This window comes from Macaca fascicularis, chromosome X, assembly GCF_037993035.2.
Source record: "Macaca fascicularis isolate 582-1 chromosome X, T2T-MFA8v1.1".
In the NCBI taxonomy this organism is placed as follows: domain Eukaryota; kingdom Metazoa; phylum Chordata; class Mammalia; order Primates; family Cercopithecidae; genus Macaca; species Macaca fascicularis.
Genome location: NC_088395.1, coordinates 146120416 through 146147746, shown reverse-complemented (window position 1 = coordinate 146147746; position 27331 = coordinate 146120416). Strand labels below are relative to the sequence as shown.

At 39.8% G+C, this 27331-nt stretch overlaps 1 protein-coding gene and 1 pseudogene across 6 annotated transcripts in view; one reads left to right on the top strand and one right to left on the bottom strand.

Annotated features, from left to right (window-relative positions):
• Positions 1-27331, top strand: part of ATP11C (ATPase phospholipid transporting 11C (ATP11C blood group)) — a 203760-nt gene that overhangs the window by 33921 nt on the left and 142508 nt on the right. The window lies entirely within an intron of this gene.
• Positions 11914-12031, bottom strand: LOC123571509 (U6atac minor spliceosomal RNA; annotated as a pseudogene).

Genomic DNA, 27331 nt, shown 5'->3' with positions numbered 1-27331 from the left:
CACATTAAATTTTTTTTTTTTTTTTTTTTGAGATGGAGTCTCGCTCTGTCACCCAGGCTGAAGTACAGTGATGCGATCTCAGCTCACTGCAACCTCTGCCTCTCAGGTTCAAGCAATTCTCCTGCCTTAGCCTCTCAAGTAGCTGGGGGTTCCTGCCACCATGGCCAGCTAATTTTTTTGTATTTTTAGTAGAGATGGGATTTCACCATATTGGCTAGACTGGTTTTGAACTCCTGATCTCAAGTGATCCACCCGCCTTGGCCTCCCAAAGTGCTGGGATTATAAGCTTGAGCCACTGCGTCTGGCCCCACATTACATTTAGTCATCATTTCTCCTCAGGCTCTTCTTGGCTGTGACAGTTTCTCAGACTTTCCTTCATTTGGTGATGTTGACAATTTTAAGGTTTACCGGTCAGGTATTTTGTAGAATGTCCCTCAATTGGGATTTGTCTGATGTTTTCCTCATGATTAGACTGGTGTTACTGAGTTTTGGAAGACGAGAGATGAAGTGCCATTTCATATCATATCTAAGGTGATTGTTATCAGCATGACTTACCACTGTTGGTGTTGCCGTAACTCAGCTATCTAAAGTAGTGATTGCCAGGTTCCTCCACGTTAAGTTACTATTTTTCCTCTTTCCCTACTGTACTCTGTGGAAACAAGTCACCAAGAGTAGCAGAAGAGATTGTTATTTAAGTAGGAGATTCTAAACAGTATCATTTCTTGCTGAGTGAGACTTTCTCCATTGTTTTTCAGTATCTCCTTTTAAGTTTTACTCTAATTAGGAGACAGGTGTATGCAGTTGACATGTTTCAAATGTTGACTTAAATTGTGAAGGGATTTGACATTAAAATAAATATTTCCGTGAATATTCTGGAGCACTTATTTGGCACCTAATATATTTGTGTAAATGCTCCTGTGTCCACCTGTTGCCCACATCTACTCATCCCACGTCTACTCATCCCCCAGCCTCCAAGCCTTCTCTGTTTGCCTGTAGCTCCTGGAATCTGATTGCCTCATAGCTAAAACCTTTATGAAAACATTTGGGTAGAGTAGTCCAGGATTTCTTTGCTTGGTAAGAACTCACTTGCTGAAATGGCTTTTATTAAAATATGTTTGTGTTTCACTACTGTTCTTCTTTTGCCAGAATAGATGCAGCCCTAAAGATTTGCTTGTCTTCCTAAATTCCTTTCTTAATACCTCATAGTAGTGACTGAGTTATTGATCTGAAGGGATAATAGCAGCCCTACACGTGCTTTTTGCAGGTTCTGATATCTTAAGAACTAACTGAGAGCTTTGAAAAAGAACATTGCCTTACTGACATAAATTCAAGCCTGCTTCAAACTAAATAATGTACAGCATGTGTCATAAAGAACGTTCATTCCTAGAAATCATCAGATTCAAAAAGAGCAAAGGATGAGGACGAAGGAATTAAAGCAAGTGATAGTACTTGCTCAAAGACTGAAAACCAGGGTCAGTGCCGTGGGAACATTGTCTCCAGCAGCCCTACTCACTCTCTACCCACCCCAGTCGTAATTCATGTCCCTGACTGCTTTTTTTTTTTTTTTTTTGAGACAGGTTTTTGCTCTGTTGCCCAGGCTGGAGTGCAGTGGCATGATCATACTCACTGCAGCCTTGACTTCCCTGTTTAAGAGATCCTCCCACCTCAGCCTCCCGGGTAGCTGGGACTACAGTCGCGTGCCACCATGCCTGGCTACATGTCCCTGGCTTCTAACATGTATTTAAAGCACTTCTCAGAAAGACTGTCCCAGCAGGAAAGGTGCACAGAAAGTAAGCAGTTCACTTTTTTTTTTTTTTTGAGACGGAGTCTTGCTCTGCCGCCCAGGCTGGGGTGCAGTGGCCGGATCTCAGCTCACTGCAAGCTCCGCCTCCCAGGTTTATGCCATTCTCCTGCCTCAGCCTCCCGAGTAGCTGGGACTACAGGCGCCCGCCACCTCACACGGCTACTTTTTTGTATTTTTTAGTAGAGACGGGGTTTCACCGTGTTAGCCAGGATGGTCTCGATCTCCTGACCTCGTGATCCGCCCGTCTCGGCCTCCCAAAGTGCTGGGATTACAGGCTTGAGCCACCGCGCCCGGCCAACACTTTTTTTTTTTTTTTTTTGGAGACAGAGTCTCACTCTGTCGCCCAGGCTGGAGTGCAGTGGCACCATCTTGGCTCACTGCAACCTCCTCCTCCCAGGTTCAAGTGATTCTCGTGCCTCAGCTTCCCAAGTAGCTGGGATTATAGGCATCTGCCACCATACCCAGCTAATTTTTGTATTTTTAGTAGTGATGGGGTTTTGCTATGTTGGCCAGGCAGGTCTTGAACTCCTGACCTCAGGTGATCCACCTGCCTTGGCCTCCCAAAGTTCTGGGATTACAGGAGTGAGCTACCATGCCCAGCCAGTTTTAGGTAAATTTTAAAGTTTTTTTTCCTTAAAGGCCTACTTTTACTAATTAGAGAAGTAAAACATGTTTAAGCAGCAGCTTATACTGTATAGGTAACAAAAAGTTGGTCAAGTTCTAGTTTCTGGTGTGCAGTGTTTATTTGTTTAGCTCTTCTAAATATACTGGGATTTTCAACAAAATTTTTTGTTTGATTACACATGAATAACATTAAATAATTAAAATCACATTCTTCAGTGTTATACCAACTCAATTATTTATGATTTACCAGTTATTAGACTTTCTCACCTCTTCAGTAATTTTAGTTTTTTATTATTTTTTATTGATACATAATAGATGTACATATTTTGGGATACCTGTAATATTTTGATACATTCATAAAATGTGTAATGATCAAATCAGAGTAATTGGGATATCCATCACCTTAAACATTTATCTCTTTTTTTTTTGCTGGAAACATTTGGATTCTTCTTTTCTAGGTATTTTGAAATATACAGTAGATTATCGTTAACTATAGTCACTCTACTGATCTATCAAACACTAGGTCTTATTCTTCTAACTGTATGTTTGTACCCATTAACCTCTCTTCATCCTCCCTTCCCCCAACCCTTTCTCTGAAAACTACCAGTCTACTGTCTATCTTCATGAGATCCATTTTTGTAGCTCTCACATATGAATGAGAACATGTGGTATTTGTCTTTTTCACTTACTTCATATTCATAAGTAGCGGTGAAAAGTATGTCCCTAAATGAGACCCTTTCTATCCTCCCAGCTTTAATATAAATACAAAAGATTGTGTGATACTAGGGATAAAGCAACCTCCTTATTTTCATTCCTTCAAATGCTAGTCAAGGTAACAGATGAAGATCAGAAAGTACTAGGAAAAGAAGTCACCATCACATCTTGTGTTGAAATTTGTTAGGGAGTTTCAATATCGAGATATGAGTATGTCATGCAGCAGATGAGCCTCTAGGATGAATTTGATTAATTCTTCCCAGCAGCAAAATCTCATAATCAAATAATGTTGCTTGAGGCCTTCTTTTGCTTTGGAGTTAGAGAATCTAAATTGTGTAAGCTGTGGTGGATTTCCATTCTGTCGTATCAAGGATCGATCATCTGTGTGAATGGAAAGAGCAGATTTTCTGTTGGGCTGTATATATGAGCTCGTTGGGAAGAGTTAATAATTATGAGTAAATACATTTTACTGGATTTAACTTCCTAATGACAGGCATCTCTATCAGATTTGGTGATACTGCAAACATGGAAGGGACACAGATCTGGGTTTCTTTGCTGACTCTGCCACTAGTTTGTTGTGCAATTTTTTTTTTGTAGTTTGTTATGTAACTTTCTCAATGGTCCTCAGATTTTCATCTGTACAGTGAGAGTGAAAAGGCCAGAGCATTGCTTAAACCCCTTAAGACTGTCTAAATCTGTGGCTCAGAATGGGAAATGAGAGTAGCAATATTGACTGTCTTCCCAATTACCTGTTAGGCTCATGATAAGGTGCATTACATAAAAATGTAAGAGGAATCTGATTTTCCCACAAAACGTTTCATATATAGTTGGGGACATGATCTTAACCTGGTGTCATATTCTTTTTTCTAGATATGACTACAAATATGAGAATGAATAAAATATGTGAAATGTGAACATGAATAGATTTCTAGGTGATACCCAAGGGCTATAGAGCTTTTCAAGATAAGCATTTTTGGCCAGGCCTGGTGGCTCACGCTGGTAATCCTAGCACTTTGGGAAGCTGAGGCAGGCGGATCACTTGAGGTCAGGAGTTCGAGACCAGCCTGGCCAACATGGTGAAACCCTGTCTCTAGTAAAAAACAAACAAACAAACAAACAAAAAACCCCCCCAAAATTAGCCAGGCCTAGTGGCATGCTCCTGTAGTCCCAGCTACTCGAGAGGCTGAGGCACGAGAATCGCTTGAGCCTGGGAGGCAAAGGTTGCAGTGAGCCGAGATTGCCCCACTTGCACTCCAGCCTGGGTGACAAACATTCCTAAAAGTAGTTGTGAATGGAGTAAATGTACAGAGAAAGATCTCTGTATACTGGATTCCATATTCCTCTTCTCCTTGCTTTCTGTATGACAGACTCTCATTCTCTTCCACCGGTATTTTTTGAGCACCTCTTTTGAAATTAGAGGCGTGCCTCATACTCTCTGATGTTGGGGAGATTGTGTGGGCCTGTTGGCTTCTGTGTCTACATGGCTTTCCAATGGACAGAGCTGGGGCAGGTCAGCCCTGAATGAGGCTTTGAATCTCAGCCTGTCTCGAGTTAGAGAGAATTTTGGGAACCTCAGGCTGCTAGCTCAGCAGTTCAGCATGTTTGCTAGTATCGTTCTGACTTTGTGTGGTCATGTTTTTGTAAGACTGCTGTTACCTGGGTCATTGTGATTAAGAGTAGCCCTTGTATTTCTGGGCCAGAAACTGGTCCTTACTCTGTTTATCCCCTGTGAAGTCCTTTTATGGGTACAATGGTTGGTACCTCAATAACTCCAAAGGTAGGAACATGTTTTCTTTTAGCTAAGCCTCTAGGGAACTTAAGCTCTGCCTAGACCCATACCTGTGGTTGGGTCTTTTTTGCCCAGTCCTGATGTTATTGATGCTCACCCACTAACTGCCTTTTGACCAGATTTCCCTGATGTTATATTCTGTCTGCTTTTACCTTGCTGAGTATCCTGATGCTCACTGCTCACCTGCCTCGACCTTTGGTTGTTGCTGCACTGTCTTTTCTAGTAATGTGCTCTTGTCACTTGGATTTCCTCCTAGGCCTTGCTTCTGGGTCCACCTCCAAGCACCTGACATTCTGTCCTCCTTTGATCTGTCATGCTGTCTGCCTTAATAGCTTAATTATGAAAATCAATAGTTTTCTTTCTCTGGAGCCTTTATTTTAAAAATCTATTACTAGGCCGGGTGCAGTAGCTCACGCCTGTAATCCCAGCAATTTGGGAGGCCGAACGGATCACATGAGGTCAGGAATTGGAGACCAGCCTGGCCAACAAGGTGAAATCCCGTCTCTATTAAAAGTAGAAAAATTAGCCGAGTGTGGTGGTGTGCGCCTGTAATCTCAGAGACTTGGGAGGCTGAGGCATGAGAATTGTTTGAACCCAGGAGGTGGAGGTTGCAGTGCGCTGAGACTACACTCCAGCCTGGGCAACAGAGTGAGACCCTGTCTTAAAAAAAATTAATTAGGGGCAAGGGAGAACTAGAGTCGTGACAACTTCGTGTTGAAACAGACTCTCGGAAGCTCATACTTCAACTTTCCATCAGACGGATAGCTTGGTAACTCCCAAGACAACCCATCAATCGCATTTTGCAGTACCTCTCAATTGGTTTCTTGTGCAAAAACCATCAGTGCATTCATTTATTTGTTCACTCATTCCTTAATGTCTGCACAGTTACTAAACATCTACCTTTAGCTAGGCAATGGGGGTATGAGTGTGCATGCATGTGTGTGTGAGTGAGAGAGAGCATTCCAGTTTCTAGGAAGCTGCTAGTCCAGTTGGGGTAGAAAATAAACAATCATGATGGCTAGCTAGAGATATACATTGGGCAGGAGAATGGGTCATTTTCTCTGCATGACTCAAGGGTGGTTCCTGGAGGGCTTTCTGCCATTCCAGTTAACACCAACTTTCTCTTTTTAACTTAACTTTCATTTTAAGTTCAGGGGTACATGTGTAGGTCTGTTATATAGTTAAACTTACGTTATGGGGACTTGCTGTACAGATTATTTCGTCACTCAGGTATTAAACTAGTACCCATTAGTTAACACCAACTTTCTAGTCCACCACCAGCTTTTCAACTAAAGTATAGGAAACTCCTCATTTTCTCATTCTCCTTCTCCTTCTTCTTCTCCTTCTCCTTCTTCTCCTGCTCCTCCTCCTTCTCCTTCTTCTTCTTCTTTTTTTTTTTTTGCCAATCTCCGACTTGCTTTTAGAATCATCTTTATGTAAATCTTGATTTGTTTCTCCCCTGTTCATAGGCTGCCCATTGTTTACCCCACACCCCACAAGGATATCTAACTCCTTGGCATAATTCACGAAACATTCGACCTTTCTGATTCATGCCTACCTCTCCAGTTTTATTACATACTATTTTCCATCAGGTTCTTAGTACCCTAGAACTTCATGAAGTTTCCTGGCTACACTGTGCTTACCTGTACTTCTATTGCATGTGCTGTTCCCACTGCCTGGAGTGGTTGCCATTTTTGATTTCCTGGTGAACTCTGGGGCACTGAGAACTTGATGGCAAATGGTATATGGGGAAAAAAATCGCAAGTCTAATTTTCCTCTTCTGTTAAGGTGTACTCCAGCCTGTTGGATGCTATTGCACTTTATACACCCCGCGCTCCTGTCCACCAGAAGATTGTAAACTACTTCAGTCCAGGTTATCTTTATGTCTTCAGTTTAACACAGAGCCTGGCCCAGAGTGGACGGTCAATAAATAATTGTTGGATGAACAGATGGAGGAATGAGTGAATAAATACAAGTTTCTGTAGTCTGTTTTTCAATTTAGTTCTTCCTTGGGGCTCTGATAATGGTACTTAAATGAATCCTATCACTGTTTTGTTGCATTTGTTTCATTTAGAGATGGGTTCTGACACTCACCCAGGCTGAAGTACAGTGGCATTTTCATGGCTCACTGAAGCTTTGAACTTTTAGGCTCAAGCGATCCTTCCACCTCAGCCTCCCAAGTAGCTGGAAACACAGGCATGTTCCACCATGCCTGGCTTTTTTATTTTTTATTTTTTGTAGAGATGAGGTCTTGTTTTGTTACCTAGGCTGGTCTCAAACTCCTGGCTTCAAGGAATCCTCCTGCCTCAGCCTCCCAAAGTGTTGGGATTAGAGGTGTGAGCCACCACACAAAACCACACTGTTTTGACCATAGCTCCTTGCAAAGCCAGAACCATGCACACTGGCTTATCCACTACTGGATAAGCCTTACCTGCCGGCCAAAACAGAGAGAAAAGCCCTTTAGGGTTTTAGAAAACTCTTGATCTTCTCCCACCCTGTTGTCTCTGCTGCCAAGATAAGCTTCTACTGTGTCTTTTCAGAGTTCTGATCAAGAGGTAGAAATTGCATAGAATAAAAATACTTCACCCCTTCTCTTCTAAGAGTGGTTGTGAAGTGAGGAGAATTAGTACTTGAATAGGTTCCTGTCTCCTTAGGCAGTTCTTTGAATGAGTCATCTACAAACTCAAGCAATTTGTAAGGACCATTATGGCCATTTATTCTGTTGTCAGCCTGTTTTGAATAAATACCAAATGAGGTATCTTGGTTCTTAATTATGCCTTTCTCACCTTCTTACCAGAGCCCCTTTTTACACAATTTCTATCAATTAACAGTGAAAGACACATACACAACTTTCGTGAACTTTATCTGCCCTGCATATCTTCCTGTGCTTTAATCATGATCTTAAATTTATAATCAGAAATCAGCCTTTTCAGTTCAAATTAGTTGTAGATCTCTGCCTAAAATAGTTGGCTCTTTCTGAGGTTGTTACTTTTTTAACACAACGTTTTTCTTGAGAATTATTGAGGTATAATTTACATACAGTAAAATTCACCCTTTTTAGGTATGTAAAAATTGATGAATTTTGACAAAATTATATAAATTGTAATCACCACTGAAATCAAAATAATAGAATTTTCTGTCACCTGAAAAGTTCCCTCATGCTCCTTTGTAGTCAATCCCCTCCCTAAACTGACAACCCCTGGCAACCACTAATCTGATTTCTGTTCCTTACAGTTTTATCGTTTCTAGAATTTCATATAAATGGGATCAAAATATATAGCCTTTGAGTCTGGCTTGTTTTACTTGGTATAATTCTTTTGAGAGTCATCTATGTCCTTGCATTTATCCAGTTTGCTGCCTTTCATTGCTGAGCAGAATTCCACTAAATAGATAACACTACAATTTGTGTATCCATTCACCAGTAGCTGATTTGTGTATCCATTCACCAGTAACTGTGAAAACAGTCCAAATGTAGTTTGGTGGTTATGAATAAAGGTACTGTAAATATTTGTGTTCAGGCTGGGCATGGTGGCTCACACCTGTAATCCCAGCACTTTGGGAGGCCAAGGTGAGCAGGTTACTTGAGGTCAGGAATTCGAGACCAGCCTGGCCAAAATGGTGAAACCTCTCTCTACTAAAAATACAAAAATTAGCTGTGTGTGGCAGTGCGTGCCTGTAGTCCCAGCTACTCGGAGACTGAGGCATGAGAATCACATGAACCCGAGAGGCGGAGGTTGCAGTGTGCTGAGATTATGCCACTGTACTCTAGCCTGGGCAGCAGAGTAAGACCCTATATCCAAAAAAAAAAAAAAAAAAAGGAAAAAAATTGTGTTCAGGTTTCTGTGTAGACGTATGTCTTGTTTTCGGTAAATATATAGAAGTGAGATGACTGGGTAGTATGAAAAGTATGTATTTAACTTTATATATTAAGCTGCTAAACTATATTTCAAAGTTGACTATACCATTTTTGTTTCCTAACAGCAACATACAAGGTTGCGTTTGCTCCATATCCTCAGCAATATTGTTATTGTCTGTCTTTTAAAACTTTAGCCATTCTGGTAGGTGAATAGTAATGTCTCATTGTAATTTTATTCTGCATTTTTTCTAATGACTAATGATTTTGAACAAGTGTCTTAACATTTTTTTTGATTTGGCAGGGTTTTAAAAAATTATACAGCTTTGGGCCGGGTGCAGTGGCTCACGCCTGTAATCCCAGCACTTTGGGAGGCCAAGGTGGGCGGATTACTTGAGCTCAGGAGTCCGAGAGCAGCCTGGCCAACATGGTGAAACCCCATCTCTACAAAAATACAAAAATTAGCTGGGCATTGTGGCGGGTACCTGTAATCCCATCTACTTGGGAGGCTGAGGTAGGAGAATCACTTGAACCCAGGAGATGGAGGTTGCAGTGATCTGAGATTGCACTATTGCACTCTAGCCTGGGCAATAGAGCGAGACTGTATAAAAAAAATACAGCTTTGAGTGTTCTTTATACATTCTGGCTACTGGTCCCTCATCAGATATGTTTTGCAAATGTTTTTCCCAGTCTATGGTTTGTCTTTTTACTTTTTAAATAGTATGTTTCAAAGAGCAGTAGTTTTTTTTTTTTTTTTTTTTGGAGACGGAGTCTTGCTCTATCACCCAGGCTGGAGTGCAGTGGTGCAATTTCAGCTCATTACAACCTCCGCCTCCTGGGTTCAAGCAATTCTCCTACCTCAGCCTTCTGAGTAGCTGGGACTACAGGTGCACACCACCACGCCTGGCTAATTTTTTGTATTTTAGTAGAGACGGAGTTTCACTGTGTTGCCCAGGCTGGTTGCAAACTCCTGAGCTCAGGCAATTCCCCCATGTCAGCCTCCCAAAGTGCCGAGATTACAGGCGTGAACCACCACCCCCAGCCCAAGAACAGTAGTTTTCAGTTTTGATTGAAGTTCTATTTTTCAGTCTTTTCTTTTTTTTTTTCAGACAGGGTCTTGCTCTGTCACCCAGGCTGGACAGCAGTGGTTCAATCATGGCTCACTGCTGCCTTGGCCTCCTGAACTCAAGCAATCCTCTTACCTCAGCCTCCCGAGTAGTTGGTACTATAGATGTGCACTGCCATGCCCAGCTAATTTTTTGTGTGTTTTTTTTTTTTTGTAGAAACAGGGTTTTACTATGTTGCCCTGGCTGGTCTCAAACTCCTGAAGAGATCCTCCCACCTTGGCCTCCCAGAGGGCTGAGATTACAAGCGTGAGCTGCTGTGCCTGGCCTTAATATTTTATTTTATGGTTAATGATTTTTCTGTCCTACCTAAGAAACAGTAGCCCAACTCAGGATCATGAAGATTTGCTTCTATTTTTTCAGAAATTTTATAGCTTTAGGGTTTACATTTCAGTCTATGATCCATTTCCAGTTGACTTTTACGTATAGTGCAAGATACAGGTTGAGATTCATTTTTTGAATATAGATATGTCTAATTAATTGTTCCAGCATCATTTGTTTATAAGATGAAGAAACTATACTTTGTCTATTGAATTAACTTGGCATCCTTGTCAAAAATTAATTGACCATATATGTGTGGATCAATTTCTGGAATTTTTATTTTGTTTCATTGATCTATGTTACCCTTTAGCCAATACCGTGCTGTCTAGAATATTACAGCTTTATTGTAAGTCTTGAAATCAATTGGTATGAGTACTCCAACTTTTTTTTTTACAAAATTGTCTAGGTTATCCTAAATTATTTTTTCCATATAATTTTAGAGTTACCTTATAAATTTTTGAAAAAGAAACTTGGGATTTTATTTGCTGTGAATTAAAATCTGTAGATCAATTTGGAGGAGAATTACAATACTGATGATATTGAGTCTTCTGATCCCTGAACACAGTGTATCTCTGCAATGAAGTCTTTGATTTCTCTCATCAGTGTTTTTGATACTTTTCAACGTACAAATCTTATAATACTTATAGTACTTTGTTAGATTGATCCCTCGGTATGACATGTTTCTTGGTGCTGTTGTAACGTGCTTTTTTTTGTTTTTTTGTTTTTTTGTGTTTTTTTTGAGATGGAGTCTCGCTCTGTTGCCAGGCTGGAGTGCAGTGGCACAACCTCAGCTCACTGCAACCTCCACCTCCTGGATTCAAGCAATCAAGCAATTCTCCTGCCTCAGCCTCCCGAGTAGTTGGGACTACAGGTGTGTGCCACCACGCCCAGCTAATTTTTGTATTTTTAGTAGAGACAGGGTTTCACCATGTTGGCTGGGATGGCCTTGATCTCTTGATCTCGTGATCTGCCCACCTTGGCCTCCCAAAGTGCTAGGATTACAGGCATGAGCTGCCGCGCTTGGCCGCAACTAGTGCTTTTAAAAATTTCATTTTCCTGTTCTTCACTGTTGTGTATAAAAATATAATTGATTTTTTTTATAGCAAGGCAAGGAAAAAAATTTTTTATATATTGATCTTATATTCTTCAACTTTGGCAGTCACTAATTGTATCTAGTAGTTTCTTGTAGATTCTTTTATATAATTACGTTTTCTGTGAATAAAGGCAGTATTATTTTTTCTCTCCCATCTATAAGTATCTTTATTTTTTTTCCTGTACCTTATTGCATTAGCTAGGAGTTTTATCCAATATGATGTTGAGTAGGAGTGGTAAGAGTGGATTCCTTGCCTTCTTCCTGATCATACGGGGAAATCATTTTGTGTTTTATTATTAAGTATGAGTTAGCTATAAGTTTTTCATAGATGCTCTTTATCAGGCTGAGGAAGTTTCCTTTGATTTCTAGTTAGCTGAGTTGTTGTTTTTGTTTTTAAATAATGAAGGGCTGCTGAATGAGTGTTGCACTTTTTCTGCACCTATAGAAATAGTCATACAGATTTTTCTGTTAGTTAGGCTGCTGATAACCGTGAACGGCATTGTGTTTGACGTATGAATGCTGAACTATTCTTGCATTCCTAGTCTAAATTCCACATGGCAATAATGGATTATTCTCATGTATTTTATGGATAAAAATCATGGATAAATGACATGAAGTAGGTAGCAATTCCTTAATCATATGTGTGTTTTATAAGTCATAGAAATTTTTCCATCCTAAGGGAAATGCTCTCTTGCTTAGCATACAATACAGGTAGCATGTTTTTGCTTCCTCTTCATTTGGTCTTTTAGGCTATCAAAAGTGAGTGAGGGGAAACGTAACAAAAATAGTATGTACTAGACACTGTGTATGTTTATCTTATTTAATTTTACTTGGTGGAAAGTGAGGTCCATGAAACAATTTGTACCACCCAGTCTTGGAGCTAGTAAATGGCAGGGTCAGAATTTAAATGCAGGTGTTTTGGATAAAACCGTTATTAGCTCACTGTATGGTATTGCCTCTCTTTGGAAGTGAGTGGGTATGTGCGTGCGTGTGTTTGGGTTTGTGTGAGAGAGACGGAGGAAGGGGAGGGAAGGACAGGAATTGGGAGAGTGACATAGAAATTGAGATTTGGAAGGAGAGAAAAGCCCTCCCACCTTTCATTGCCATCTAAAATCTGGGCTTTTAGATACTGTGATTTGTATCTCAGCTTTGCCATTTACTTGATTTGTGGCACATTTGTCTCTCTGAGCCTCATGTTTTAAAAATTTGAAATGTAAAACATTTACATTGAGTTGTGAGGAATACAGATAATATATGTAAAACGTCTCACACAGAATGTCCTGAATTTAGTGGTGTCCATTACTGTCATCATTATTGATTTCCTACCATTAAATGTATTTTGTAAATGGAAATAATCTGGTTTTGGAAGATGCCAAAAGAGACTTAGAATGATTTCTATAGTTGTTTGTTTAGTTCTTTTGACAAAATCGCCTAAAGTTCTTTTATAAAAATGGAATTCATTTTCTCTATTTTTCACTCCTCCTCGAGTCAAAATAACACAATGTATTTACTAAATCAGTTTGCAAATTTGGAAAATTTTAAAAAGTGCTGCTGAGCTGAGTGCAGTGACTCCCGCCTGTAATCCCAGTACTTTGAGAGATGCCCAGGAGGGAGGATTGCCTGAGGTCAGGAGTTCAAGACCAGCCTGGGTAGCATAGCGAGCCCTCATCAAAATAAAAAATAAAATAAAGTATTCCTGAATGCTCTGGACTTTCCTACTGGTTTGGAAGTGGTTATCTCAGCGCGGAGAATTGGAGATGCCATTTTTATTTTACATGGACAACAAACCATTGCGATCTAACTTTAGTCCCTTACCCCATGTAGATCTGACAGTTTATGATGTGAGACTCTCTTCTCTAAGTGACACAAACCATTTCAGGTTGTTTGGAGATAATGATTACTTTTTTCAGTAAGGTTATTTTGGGTATTACAAGCAGGACCCAAGAGCTTCTGTGTGTTTCATTAGTCAAGTCAGGGAGATGAGAATGAGTCTGAGCAAGGGCATCACACTCTCAGTGCCTTGGACCTTGGGAGGGTTGTTAGCTCCAACTCTACCAATCAATAGCCTTCTGGGAATTGGTTCACATGATTATTTGACTTCATAGAAGTACCCTTCCAGCCAAAAATGCTGCTTGACACATGAAAATTGTATCTTGACAATTTTTTGATAATACCACACCATCCCTTGATACTGTTGAAAATCAGAATTGGTAATCAGTATGCTTTCCTTCTAGCCATGAAGTCGTTAAGTAAATATGTTAAACTTAGAGAATTTTATTGTAGACTTTGTGGTTAATTATGACCTTTCTTAGAAAGCTGATGTCACAATGTAATAAATAAGTTATGTTTCTCATATTTATTCAGAAGTCCAACATGTCTTTGTGTTAGGGTGATATTTAGGTTTTGATAGCTTTGATTTGTCTATTTTCCCCAATTGTATATTCAATTCGTAAAATTTATTTTACTGTTTTCAAATTACAGTGGCCACATCTTCATACTTCATTTTCACCTTAGTTTGTACATCATTTTAGGGTAGGTCTTATTGCCACCTTATGATGAAAAAATAAGGCTACATTTTCCCGAAGGTCGTCATTGGACAGTGAGTCGGTATTCAGAAGCCGATTCTGATTTTTGTTTATGTTCTTTGGATTAGACCTGTGGGCCTTGAGCTTGATCTGGCTCTCTAAATTTCATTGATTTGGTAAACATTCAAAAACTAAATGTCTAATGACTACCTTTGTCCTACAGTTAGGATCAACAAATGTGATTAGATGCCTATCTTCAAAGGAGTTCATGAAATAACCAGTCGGCAAGAGGCAAAGTTTGGGAGTAGTTTCTTCTACCCTTCATACACATAACCATCTCTTTCTAGATTGACTGGAAAGGGTTCCAGTGTCCAAGCAGGAATGACCAGGCTTCATGAAACTTTTGAGTGGCTTTAACTAAAACGTTGGGCCATGAGGTAAGGCCCGACCTTGTAGATTAGTGAGGTCTCTTGAGTAGCTACTTTGTGTTAAACACTATTCTAAGATTAAAGCAAAACAAGCAAAAAATATGATTTCATCCTTCAGGACCTCACAAGCTAGCAGACAAGATGGGAGCATACATAGAGGTGCTTCCAATTTCTGCTTTGTCCTGTCCATCCTTCATTCTGCCAGCAGAACATTTTTTTGAAAACATGCCTTTTCCTTGCTTAAAACTTTCTAGTGGCTCCTGTTTCTCATAGGACCAAGTTGAAGTTTCTTATCAGGACATACAAGGTCTCCTCTGATTCGACCCAGCTTCTTCTACACTTCCACAGCTTGCTCCAGGCACATTCCACTCCTTGGGGTGCTTAGAACCCATCATGATTTTTCATACCTCTGGGTATTTATTTATGCTGAGCCCTCTGTATAGAATGCTGTATTAATCTGGGTCCTCTGAAAAACCCACACAGGATTAAATTGGCAACGGTTTATTAGGGGAAAACGCATGTGGAACAGACAATGGTGAGGGGGCTGAGAAGGCTGAGAGTGCCATTAGTCCCTGATGCAAGTCTGAGCCCTAGTGAAGGGGATGGGGAGAGCTGGTTAGGCAGAAGGTTTCCAGACTGCTCTGCAGTCTAAAGAAGATTCAGAAAAGCTATTGGGGAGTCCAAAGTCAGCTGTTAGTGGAGTCTTGCAACTTCCAGCAACAGTCTGCTTTGGTATCCCTGCTATACTCAGTGATTGGTTGGGAGCACCCCTTTGGAGGTGACTTAGTACAGACACTAGGATGAATTTCTGAGGCAGATAGGGTCCCTAATCAGTTGTGCTCCTTGTAGTTGGAGATCCTTGAGTTGCCTCCTCTTGGCCTCTTCTTGGCTGCCATAAATTACTTCTGTCTTTCATTGAATTCCTCCTGCTTATCCTTAAAGGGCCAGCTGTAAATGTTTTTTCTTCCAAAAAACTTTTCATTGAAGGAAAATCTCAGAATGTCCATCATGATCCCATGTCCTGCCATGATCATACTGTAATCTTTGCCTGGCATATTTTTAATACATTTATTTGATTTCTACCCCTACCACCTATTACAGGACCAAAAATCTGTTAGGTACTCAGGAAATGTTTGTTTGAATGAATGCATTGGTAGGGCTTGGACAGGCAGATCTGGGGAGAAGGTAGTTGAGGCAGAGGGAACTGCTTAAACAAAGCCATAGAGGGAGAAGAATAAAGGATTTACACTGTAGTTAATAAATGTCTTTTTCCCCCAAATAAGTATATCTTCCCCCAAAGCTGTCATTTTAGAGAAAGCCTATTATGATGCAAAACAGTGGGGGAAAGGAGTGTCTTCCTGGCAGTTAAAAATGATTCATATTTGAGAACTTTGTTGAACAATGTTTTGAGTATTTCCTGAGAGACTTTCTTGAGAGGAAACAGTTGATGGAAATGGAATTTTACTGCTGCCAGGAAAAGTGTGATAAAGATAAAATCTCATGCAACAACTACTACCAGAATAGAAATTTCCATAACGCAAAGAGATTTCAAAGTCTCAGCTAATGGCTCATATGTATTTAGTATTCAGTGCAGCTGAACTGTAATTCTGTAATGGAATTTGACCAATTTTGAGAAGCCAGTTTGTAATGTATGAATTAGTGGAGACCCATACATCTTGACGTTTGCTGACTCTGCCAGATGTTGGTTATATTTCTGATGGAAAGAAACAGAGAGCTGGCTGGGATCCCAAATCTTAGAATTGCTACCAGCCACCTACCACTGCCGCATGTTGCAGTGGTAGGAGATAAACATGCTGAGGATAAGGCCCGAAAAAAATCACTCTCTATCAGCAACTAGAGATACAGCCCGTACTCCCTATGAAATACTCTACTCTGGTGGCCTGGGTTGAAGCATGTATGAGGCAGGCGTTCCCTTTAGCCCAGGCCCAAGTCCGCTCTATGCAGTCTTCCTCATATCTTGTTTCCCTAGAGCTACCACTTCAAGGCATGCAAGTTTCCTTATTTGTAATGTGGTGATGATTAATTGCACCTACCTCATGGGCTTGCTGTGAGGTTTCAGTCAGATAATGGATGCTGAAGGTTTAGACTGTGCCTGGGACAGAGTAAGTACTCAATACATGGTAGCTAGATTTCTTTTATTATGCAATAGAAGCAGGACTCTGAGGGTAACATTTTAATATTTCCAGTTGAATGTTATCAAAGTCAGTTGTTCATGCATTTGTTAAATTATGGGCCATAGCAACCCAACTCTACGGACCTGGACTGCTGTGTCCCAAACTGTAATTAATCTAACACACAGTTGCTTATATCTGTCTTTTGTTCCAAGTAAGGACAGTTGGCTATGACTTGCAGATAAGCAAAATTACTTGCTTCTCCATTGTGTGCTAACCTGGTGTGGAATACCTTTTCTTGTCTGTCTTATTTACCCATCTCTCTTACTTTCAAATTTCTATTATAATTCTCCTTTAGATTACATATAGCTAACTTAAGAAAGTCCCAGATGTGAAAATAAGGCGAGTGCATGATGTATCCCCCTTCCCTTGATTTTTGCTGATCAGGTGGGGAATCTGACCCAGTAGCTCTTCAGTTCTATATCCTTTCTTCCCTTTCAGTGGAGTGGTTCACATGGAATATGATCTCCTTTACTTCTGTCTTTTACTACTAACACATTTCTTTTAACCATCTTCCTCCTTTGTTTTCCAAGTTTTGCCTCGTTACATCAAGAACTACCTCCTCCTCCTCATTGTATCCCATTCAAAAGCCAAACACATGAATTGAATTGTAAATGGTAGGAAATAGAGTATTACTATTGAGAGATGTGTACCAAGACAAAGGAAAGCCATACATTAAAATGAGCAGGGGGAAAGTAGCATTTGAATTCCCAAAGACATCTCATACTCAGTATGTCCAAATCTGAAATCACTCTCTATCTTCTTCTTTAAGCCTTCTCCTGCTAAAGCCCTCTGGAAGTTTGTGGCAGCCTATTCTCAAGATGTTTCACCAATGGGTTTATTTCATTCTTCTTACTCCTATTATTCTTGCTCTGGGCCTGGCCCTCATCATCTTTCATCTTGAGGTAATAACTTCTTTCCTCATCTTTTTGTCTCTGCCCTGGATGGCCTATATAGTGGCAAAAGAATGTGTGTGTGTGTTTTTTTCTTTCCTTTTTAGCTTTTTTGTTGTAAAATGAGACAAGGATTAAAAAAACAAACGTGTGTAACTTAATACAATATTACAAGGCAAACATACTTGAAATCACTATCCAGATCAAGCAGTAGAGCTTTGTCAGCCACCCCAGAAGTCCTTCCAGGTCCCTCTCCCAGTCAAAAACCTTCTCTCCTTCTGAAATAACCATTATCCTGACTTTTAAAGTAGTTATTTCCTTACATTTCTTTATCTAGACGGTGCTATTTGAAAACACCAGACTTGCCACATCCAGTTGCCTTTATGCTGAAGTCTAGGGGTGTGCACATTCCCTAACGGGTTTTCTTTTTTGAAAAATTGTTTTGAAATATTTAATTGACAAATAAAGATTGTATAAATTCAAAGTGTGCAGTGCAATGTGATGATTTGATATACATATATATTGTGTAATGATTATCACAATCAAATTAATTCATCTAATACCACCCATGGTGTATGTTAGAGCCTCAGAACTTGTTCATCTTTTATCTGAAAATTTGTGCCATTTGATTATTTTCCCATCTCACCCCCTTATCTCTGGAAACCACTGTTCTTTCTGTTTCTAGGATTCAGCTTTTCTAGGATTCCACATATAAGTGAGACCATATAGTATTTGCCTTTCTGTGTCACTTAGCATAACTGTCCTCTAGGTTCATTCGTTTTGTTACAAATGGCATGATTTTTTTTAATGGTGAATAATATTCCATTGTGTATATATACCACATTTTCTTTATCCATTTATCTGTTGATGGATACTAGGTTGTGACCATATCTTGGCTATTGTGAATAAACCTACAATGAACATGGGGGTACAGATATCCCTTCAAGATACTGATTTTATTTCCTTTCTCTCCAGCCCTCACAGGTTTTCTCAGGCCTAAATTTACAGTCTCCTGTTTTGTTTTGTTTTGTTTTGTTTTTGAGATAGGGTCTTGTTCTGTTACCAGGCTGAAGTACAGTTGTACTATCATGGCTCACTATAGCCTCGACCTCCCCAGGCTGAGCCTCCTCCTAGCCCAGCCTCCCGAGTAGCTGGGACTACAGGTGCACGCTACCATGCCTGGTTACTTTTTGTATTTTTTTGTAGGACAGGGTCTTGATATGTTGCCCAGGCTTAGTCTCCTTTCTATGATTCCCCCTCCCCTCCCCCTACTCTTTGTCCATACTACGCTATTTATAGGCTGCTAGATGCCTCAGGTACCTCTTGGTGTTTGCCAGATGCCTCTCGGTATTGGCTCCTGTTGTTCCCTCTTTCTGAAGTTGCTGCTCTTCCATTCAGCGGTGAAATCCTAGACCGAGCTCAAATGTCATTTCTTCTGTGGTATGCTGCCCCGATCTTCCTTCTCTGACGTTCCTGGGGTAGAACGAATTCCTCCTGTCCCTGTGTTCTGTGTCCATTATTGCATTTTACACTTGCTTTTATTGTTACCATTTTTCAGTCTCTGGTACCTAACAGATTTTTTGTAGGTGCTCAATAAATGTTCTTTGAATGAATGAATCTATATGATCCATCGTTAAAGCTCTTTCAGGGTGTCAAATTTTCTTCTGAATCAACAAAAATATCTTTTGATTTTCACACAAAGTTAAAAACATGTTAACTTTATTTTCTGTCTGTAACTATTATAATATTGCCAATATTTGGCTTTACTATCTTTTCTTTGTATGATAAATATTTGCTATTTTGGCCACATTATTGGTAAAATAGACCTTTGTGGGCTTTTCTGGCTACCTACACACCATTTTTATTATTTCAAGGATAATAATAATTATTGAGTACAACATTGTGCTAAGCCTTATCTGTGCATTATTTGCTGACTCATCACCCTAATCCTTTATTATTTTCATTTTACATGTCAGAAAGTAAAACTTAGAGAAGTTAAATGAGTTAAAGTTATAACGCTAAAAAAGGGTAGATTCAGGGTGCAAATGTAGGCAGTCTGACTACGTAAATGTAAAACCCATTTTTTTTTTAACCATTTTTTTGTTTGTTTTTTTCCTCTTTGAAACAGAGTCTCACTTGCTCTGTTGCCCAGGCTAGAGTGCAGTGGCATGATCTTGGCTAACTGCAACCTCCCTCTTGCGGGTTCAAGTGATTCTCTTGCCTCAGCCTCCCAAGTAGCTGGGATTACAGGCATGTGCCACCACGCCCACCTAATTTTTATAGTTTTTAGTAGAGATGGGATTTCACCTTGTTGACCTGGCTGGTCTCGCACTCCTGGCCTCAAGCGATTCACCCACCCTTCTTGGCCTCCCAAAGTGTTGGGTTTACAGGCATTAGCCACTGGGCTCAGCCGTTTTTTACCATTCTGTGTTATTTCTTATTAAGAAAGATAATAGTTCTCAGTAGCCAACAGTGGACTTTTGCAAAGCATCTGTGGAGCTCAGCTCATTTGTGGAAGTTTGCTACCCACTGCCGCACTGGGACACAAGTCAATTCTTTAACATCTTCATTCCCCCTTCCCTAAATTGCTTCTGTGCAAGGGCCTGTCCAGCTCTACTGATACTAGGTGTGTACATCTTGTGGTGAATGGGTGGCAGCTTGGTTAATGACTCTTGGTGAGCCAGAAATAAGAAGGTTGCTCTTACATTGACATGTCTCTTCTTAGCCACATATATTATTTAGCTTACGGCTACTGTCTTAAGGGTTATCATCACTATAAATGATGTGTTTTGTGCCTGGAAAGGTCATAAGTTGTGTCTTCTAAAATGATATTGGTCATAAATGTTAATTGCTACTTCTTAACTTCCCTTTGAGGTGTTACAAGGAAATCCATGTATGAACAACTGAGGAAGCAATTAAGCAGAACAGCAGCACAGGAAAATCCAATAGTTGGTACTGCACATAGGCCCCTGGGCTTACAGAAACTCAGACCAGGGACCCCAGAGGAATTGCCTTTGAAATAGCAGCAGTGGAGGCTCAGCCATTTGGGGAATCATTGATGGTCATTGGTAGATGGCACAGACAAATAACATCTAGTCTCATATGAGTGTTTGTCCTGTTTCCCTCATTAACGTGTCACTTTTCCAGGGCAGAAATTGTAGTCTTTCTTTGGTTGAGCCCTCTGCCCCTTAATACTGCCCAGTCCTGCATATGGCATAGATATGGCATTGTTCACCTGCAGGTACTTCTTGTCTATTTTAAATAACCCTCTTCTGCATTTTGGTTTTTAAAGTCAGTTTTCCTTTTAAGCAAATTGCCAAGGTTTATCTAGAATTTTTGGGTGTATAAAACTTAGCCGCAGCAGCTAGCGTTTTCTGTTCCTCTAGCAAATGCCAGGTGCTGTTTAAAACACTTTCTACATAGTTACCTCCTGGAGTCCTCTCAAATCCTTTGAGGTAGGTACTGTTATTCTCCCTGCTTTCTAGCTCAGGATGAAAATTGGCATCACTTGCAGCTTAGAAGATTTCTTGTTATAAAGAAAGAAATTTGTTAGGGAGATACGGTGATGCCCACCTGTAGTCCTAGCTACTCAGGAGGCTGAGGCAGGAGAAACCCTTAGGCTCAGGAGTTCAGAGCTACAGTATGTGATGATCTTGCCTGTGAATAGGTACTGCACTTGTGTCTGGGCAACATAGTGAGACCGCATCTCAAAAAAAAAGTTGTTGTAATGGGATTTCAGCCGCACTTTCTGCCTCAGGTACTGCTTTATTTGGAAAGGGTACTTGACAAACATCTGTGTGGCTGCGAGGGTGCCTCTAGAGATAGTGATTTTTCTCTAGGATCAGTTATATAATCATTTTAGGAAAAAAACACACCATTTTTGTTTTGTTCTTGTTAGAGAAGTGGCTGTAGCATTTTCTTTCAATTGACACTTTATCAATAGCTTTTCTAGGAAGTTTTATGTTACTGGTTTTGTGGGGGTGAGCTTCAAGACTATATGTTGCTGTTGTTTCTTTTCCCAGACTACCCTACTTCCTATTGTAGTATAAGTACTGTAGAAGGATTTAGTAACTGATGGTCAGCAGTTTGGCTCTTTCGTTAATTCCTGATGGTGCAAATGAAGTAATGTGTTTTCTTGTCAGGTAAAATCTGTAAGGCTGCTACTCAGCTTGACAGGAAGAATGAGCTAGAATTACTTCTCAAAGGAAGACATCTCAGAGATAACTTCTGACTTTTCCCTTTTCACTTCCTAACCTTGTTCTCCTGTATCCTGCTTTACTCCTAAGCAGGTATGTGATTTGGACAATTCATTTAATCTCCCTGTACTTCAGTTTCCTTATTTATAAAATACTGAAAACAAGCAGGTTCCTCTAACAATTCTATGAGATAATGTCTGTATAGTACACATCACAGGGACTGGAATATAAAAAGCACTCAATAAACCTTAGCTATTGTTAGTAACCACATGAATATAAAAATGCATACTTCCTCAGGGGCCTGAATGCTCTTCCGGTTCATGCTCCAGTAGTATTGTTTTTTTTGTTTGGTTTTGTTTTGTTTTGAGACAGGGTCTTACTTTGCTGCCCAGGCTGGAGTGCAGTAGCACGAACACAGCTCACTAAAGCCTCAACCTCCTGGGCTCAAGTGATCTTCCCACCTCAGCCTCCATGTGGCTAAGACTACAGGTATGTGCCACCATGCCCAGCTAATATTTTTTATTTTTTTTGTGGAGATGGGGCCCAGGTTGGTATTGAACTCCGAACCTCAAGCAATCTGCCCACCTCGGCCTCCCAAACTGCTGGGATTACAGGCGGGAGGCATTGCGCCTGGCCAAATCGGTGTTGTTATTCTCAAAAGGAAACCTAGGTTGATATCCTCCTTACCTTAGGAAGGTTCTTCAAAGGTGTTTTACTATTCTTGGCTAAAGAGCATGAGCAGGGCAGTAACTAAAAGAACTTCAGTGGCCAGATGAGAAACCAGGTAGTTACTGGAGATAGATATTATAATATCTAAATCTGTGCAATTTTATTCTGAGAATATGACATTTGGTTTCATCTTCCTACAGTGGAAGCAAATGAATGGATAACTAAGAGTGGTGTGATGGAAAGGATTGAGTCCTAAATTTGTGTAATATGTTCTTCCATCAAGGATTGAGATTAGCAGGAGGAAGAGGTAGTAGGAGAGGGAAGAATATTTAAATAAGATGAGACATTTGGCTGGTCTTGGAAATTGATGTCAAGATTCATGCCGCACCTGCTAGTAAAGTTAATCAAAACCAGAGAAATCAGGAAGCCTCACTGTAGAGCAGATTTCATTCATTTTACCTGTCCCTTCCTCTCCTCCAATTTCCCACATTGTGTCTGATTGCAGGCAGATATGGCTGGGCGTTCTAAGCCTCACCTCCAAAGATTGGTATTCACTAGGTTTGGCCTGACACACAGAGCTCTGCATTTTGAACAAGTTCCCTGGGGATTCTCCTGCAGACCTTGTCAGAAGCACCTTTTGAGAAAACCTGGATTCAAATTAAGGCTCACATATCGCCATAATTGGTCAGCCTGGAATCAGCATTGAGTTTTGGCATCTAGCCACACACATCCACTTGTCCTCTTGCACTTTTGCCAGAATGGGAACAAGTGCATTTCTCTTTAGTTTGGAGAAAATTAACTTTTTATATTGATGTGGTTGCTAATAATAGTTAAGGTTTATTGAGTGCTTTTCATATTCTAGTTCCTGTGATGTGCACTGTACAGGTATTATCTCATAGAACCGTTTGAAAAACCTCGTTGTGCCAGGCGCGGTGGCTCATGCCTGTAATCCCAGCACTTTGGGAGTCTGAAGCCGGTGGATTACCTGAGGTCAGGAGTTTGAGACCATCCTGGCCAACATGGTGAAACCCTGTCTCTACTAAAAATACAAAAAAAAAAAAAGAAAAGAAAAAATTAGCAGGGCATGGTGGCACACGCCTGTAATCCCAGCTACTCGGGAGGCTGAGGCAGGAGAATTGCTTGAGCCCAGGAGACGGAGGTTACAATGAGCCGAGATTGTGCCATTGCACTCCAGCCTGGGTGACAGAGCAAGACTCTGTGAAAACAAAAACAAACAAACAAAAAACCTGGTTGTTTTCTATATTCTGTAAATAAGGAAACTGAGGTGCAGGGAGATTAAATGAGTTGCGCAAATTACATAGCTGCTTAGGAGTAGAGCCGGAAGTTTATCCAGATAACCTACTTGAGTCTGTACTCTGTTTTTGTTCTCAATTTTGATCTCGGGTGCATGGAGTTGTTGGCTGCGCTTTAACTGCTATACTGCACTGTCTTTGGAGCCAATCAAGTTTTTTTTAAATGTTTCAGAAACAAGCCAATTTACTTAAAAAAAAATTTTTTTTTAATTGTGGTAACATACACGTAACGAAATTTACCATCTTAACCTTTTTTTTTTTTCTTTGAGTTGGAGTCTTGCTCTGTTGTCCAGGCTGGAGTGCAGTGATGAGATCTTGGCTCGCTGCAGCCTCTGCCTCCCAGGTTCAAGCAATTCTCTGCCTCAGCCTCCCAAGTAGCTGCTATTACAGGCACCCACCACCACTCCTGGCTAATTTTTGTATTTTTAGTAGAGACGGGTTTTCACCATGTTGGCCAGGCTGGTCTGGAACTCCTGGCCTCAAGTGATCCACCTGCCTCAGCCTCCCAAAGTGCTGGGATTACAGACGTGAACCCCCGTGCCTGACCCATCTTAACCATGTTTAGGTGTACATCTTAACCATGTTTAGGTGTACAGTTCTATGGCATTAACTGCATTCACACTATTGTGCAACCATCACAACTCTCCATCTCTAGAACTCTTGTCATCTTGCAAAACAAATTCTGTATTCATTAAACAATAAACTTCCCATTTTCTTTTCTCCCCAGCCCTTGGCAACCACTGTTCTACTTTCTGTCTCCATGACAAAGCCAATCAATTTTTGTGTTAAGTGTATACCATTAATCTCTACAGCCAGTAGATTTCTATTGAATTTTTTAGATAAATTTACAAGTCAAACTAGGATTTATAAACATATACTCAGTATTGAAACAAGAAGCCATAGACATTTTATATAGAATTTAGCATGTCTTTAAAAATGCGCAATTGTATCTTTTAAAGGACTTGAAGTCTGGTCCACTATGTAAAACAACTAGATTAATATTTGATAACTTACACATAAGAAAACTGCACTGAAAGGAAAAACAAGCCCTATTGCTGGGTGGTTCCTTTATGCTTGAGAAAGCAGTTTCTTTGGAAAATAAATACATTTGTGATCACATGAATTAATGCAAATTGCTGCATCAGGCTAAAAATCCATTATGCTCATTAACTTTAATGAGATTGTACATTTTGGGACGCTTTGGACAGAGCAAAGCAATATATATTAAAAGTGCTGACTATGAAAGCTGAAGCCCCACTTTTCCTCCCATCAATATTTTTTAAGTTGAATTGCCTACAGGTTACTAATATTTAGAAAGCTGATTTGTGTGGTTACACAGGTATAATGGTTTTATTTCAAGCTTTTGAAGATTCAGTTCCACCCCTCCCAAACACACACAGTTTTATTTTATCTTTCTGGGAAAATCCTGAACCTAGAAGCTTCTTTTACAAACTTTGTTCTGTGTCAGATAATTAATTTGTAAGCTTGATGTAGACAATTTCAGATGCCATTATTATTCTGAAATGTACTATGGTTGTTATCAGTTTTTAGCTATTTACACAAAGCATTCTGTGTTTTAATTTTTTAGGCTGTCTTAAAATACTTGAATTGTGTCAGCCAAATAGGGACTGAAGGGTGCTTTATAATAGCTTAAAACTTAGATCCTTTCTTATCTAATGATAAAATCAGTAGGAGTGTATTTTTTCATTCAGGGTCATCTCTCTCTTTGATTCTCTTTCATTTACATTATATGTAACCAAGATATATATGATTTTAAAAATTTGATTGACAATTGGTCATGAGGATTTGTTTTGAAATTAAAAAGTGTTATATGTGGTTAAAAATTTTTAAACAGGTCAGGTGAGGTTGCTCATGCCTGTAATCCCAGCACTTTGAGAGCCCAAGGTGGGCAGATTGCTTGAGTCCTGTTGTTCAAGACCAGCCTGGGAAATGGGAAACATGGTGAAACTCTGTCTCTACAAAAAATACAAAAAAATTAGCCAGGTGTGGTGGCACACACATGTAGTTCCAGCTACTCAGGAGGCCAAGGTGGGAGAATCACCTGAGCCCATGGAGGTTGAGATTTCAGTGAGCCAAGATCGCACCACTGCACTCCAGCCTAGACAATCAGAGTGAGACTGTTTCAAAAAATAAAAAAGGCCAGGCACAGTGACTCATGCCTGTAATCCCAGGACTTTGGGAGACCGTGGTGGGTGGATCACTTGAGGTCAGGAGTTCCAGACCAACCTGGCCAACATAGTGAAACCCCATCTCTACCAAAAAATACAAAAATTAGCCGGGCGTGGTGGCACACAACTGTAATCCCAGCGCTTGGGAGGCTGAGACACGAGAGTCGCTTGAACCTGGGAGTTGGAGGTTGCAGTGAGCCAAGATCACACCACTGCACTCCAGCCTGGGCAGACAGAGCAAGACTCCATCTCAAAAAAAAAAAAAATTTATGTTACAGAAAGTGTAAAAAAGTTTATATCCACACTTCATTCAAAGCCCTGTTTGGTTTCTTATCTAGACTTTCAGATGGTTTTTATGTCAATTTAAGTACACACATAGATATACACAGTACATATATCTTTTTATATACAGAAGAATCATACAATTCTTAATATTCAATTTAATTTTTAACTTACTATATATTACAAATTATTTCATATGGGTATTTACATAGCAACTCATATATTGTAACGGTCCTGCAGTATTCCAATGTTTGGATATTCCATAGCTAATTTAAACAGTCCTCTCCTGATGGACATTTGGATTATTTAATTTGTTTTATAAACAGTGCTGTCAGCAAACATCCTTCTACCTTTTTGTTTACTCATGTTTGTGGTATCACGTGAAAACTTTTTTAAAGAAAAATTGGAGTAATGATACTGAAAGTTTATACATTTTGCTGTTTGATATTTTAATTAAAAAAAAAGTGTAAAAATAACATTTGGAACAATAAAAATGAAAACCAGTATCATATACTTGAACATAGATATCTAAACATAGTGTAAATAGTATTTTGAATAATTACAGTTATCATTTAATGATTGCCAATATTACTGTATTTACTTCTCACAACACTATGGGGTATGTACTGTTTTAAAAATTTTTTAAAGCAGCTTTATTGAATTATAATTGATATGCAAAACACATATTTAATGCATACAATTTGATGAGTTTGTACATATACATACACCCATGACTACACTAAAACTAAAGTAGTAGACATATCTGTTGCCTCCAAAAGTTTCCTTATGCTCTGGTTTGTTGTTCTTGTAAGAACAGATGACATGAAGTGGGATCATACAGTTACTTGTTTTGCTGTGACTGGCTTATTTCATTTAGCAAAATGGCCTCTAGGTTCATTCATGTCACAATGAGAGGATTTCCTTTTTTAAGACCAGATAATATTCCATTGTATGAATATATCACATATTCTTTTTTTTATTTGCCAGTCTGGTTTTATTTATTATCTCTTCATTTCCCACTTTCACCTTCCCAGAACTTATTTTATTATATTATTATTATTATTATTTTGAGACAGAGTGTTTCTCTGCCGGCCAGGCTAAAGTGCAGTAGCATGATCTCAGCTCACTACAACCTCCACCTCCCAGGTTCAAGCGATTCTTGTGCCTCAGCCTCCCCGGTAGCTGGAATTACAGGCATGTGCCACCATACCCAGCTATTTATTTATTTTTTTTGTATTTTTTAGTAGAGAGGGAGTTTCGCCACATTGGCCAGGCTAATCTTGAACTGGCCTCGACCGATCCACCTACCTTGGCCTACCAAA